Consider the following 1,944-nt stretch of genomic DNA (forward strand, 5'->3'; position numbering starts at 1 on the left):
TAACTAATAAGGGAAATTAATAAGGCCACCTGAGAAGGTTGTCACACTGTTATTTAACACCACTGAACGCCGCTCTCTTACTTCATCCGAATTCCAGACCGACCATTCGATCTATTTCAGACAGTTTGGTTCAGATGGAAACAGTTCCATTCGCCCTAACCTACATTCTATATAACCGGAGTTGGTTGAGACGAAAATTAACAGACTTTTTCGATCACTACATAAAAGTGCTTGAAATTTCCCTTTCCTTCCCATATCAGTCAGTTTACTTTATTAGCTTTCTGCTTGTTTTTTACGTTGTGTTTGGTTCTTCATTTGGAAATTATCTTGAGCCTTTCTAATATGTATTGGAAGTCAGAATCACCTGTTATTCTCAGAGACATGACAGGTTTTTCGACATAGTTTTCATGAAAGTAATCCTACAAATCCTGATGTGAGAATACTGATTATCTCAATTTCTACACCTATTTATAGACAATTTTGGAGCAATTGATGTAATCCGAGTCAGCAGGTCAAAACACTTCTATTATGGTAGCTAATTTTACTTCAAAGAGTATCTTTTTAAATACTATTAGGTCATTAACATATCGATAAAATAACATTGATTACTTTCTTAATATTTTGCTAAAACAAAATGGTATTTCAGGTTTGTAATACTCCGTACAAACAGAGTTGTTTGATAAACATCATAGTAACATTCTGTTTGACTTTTACGTTGAGATTTTCTAGTGATTTCTGCTTTTCTGTGTTTGGCTTTTTCCAATCCTCTTCCAACTCAGCTCAATAAATTAAATCTTTGAACAGAACTGACCGTCTGAGAGGTACGCCCAGTGCTGTTAGGATGCACACCACCTTCTTTTTAAGTCTACATCCACATCTACATACGGTGCATGGCGGAGGGTACCTCGTACCACAACTAGCGTCTTCTCTCCCTATTCCACTCCCAAACAGAACGAGGGAAAGATAACTGCCTATATGCCTCTGTACGAGCCCTAATCTCTCTTATCTTATCTTTGGGGTCTTTCCGCGAAATGTAAGTTGGCGGCAGTAAAATTGTACTGCAATCACCCTGAAATGCTGGTTCACTAAATTTCCTCAGTAGCGATTCACGAAAAGAAGGCCTCCTTTCCTCTAGAGACTCCCACCCGAGTTCCTGAAGCATTTCCGTAACACTTACGTGATGATCAAACCTACCAGTAACAAATCTAGCAGCCCGCCTCTGAATTGCTTCTATGTCCTCCCTCAATCCGACCTGATAGGGATCCCAAACGCTCGAGCGGTACTCAAGAATAGGTCGTATTAGTGTTCTATAAGCGGTCTCCTTTACAGATGAACCACATCTTCCCAAAATTCTACCAGTGAACCGAAGACGACTATCCTCCTTCCCCACAACTGCCATTACATGCTTGTCCCACTTCATATCGCTCTGCAATGTTACGCCCAAATATTTAATCGACGTGACTGTGTCAAGCACTACAATACTAATGGAGTATTCAAACATTACGGGATTCTTTTTCCTACTCATCTGCAATAATTTACATTTATCTATATTTAGAGTTAGTCTTCTTTACACCAGTCACAAATCCTGTCCAAGTCATCATGCATCCTCCTGCAGTCACTCAACGACGATACCTTCCCGTACACCACAGCATCATCAGGAAACAGCCGCACATTGCTATCCACCCTATCCAAAAGATCATTTATGTAGATATAAAACAACAGCGGACCTACCACACTTCCCTGGGGCACTCCAGATGATACCCTCACCTCCGATGAACACTCACCATCGAGGACAGTGTCCTCACTGGTTTGATAGGCTTGCCACGAATTTCTCTCCTGTGCCAAACTCTTCTTATGTGATTACTACTTGCAACCTACATTCTCAATTATTTTTTTGATGTATTCCACTCTGAGTCTTCATCTATAGTTTTTATCCTCTCCAGC

The sequence above is a fragment of the Schistocerca nitens genome, chromosome 7 (assembly GCF_023898315.1).
Source record: "Schistocerca nitens isolate TAMUIC-IGC-003100 chromosome 7, iqSchNite1.1, whole genome shotgun sequence".
NCBI lineage: Eukaryota > Metazoa > Arthropoda > Insecta > Orthoptera > Acrididae > Schistocerca > Schistocerca nitens.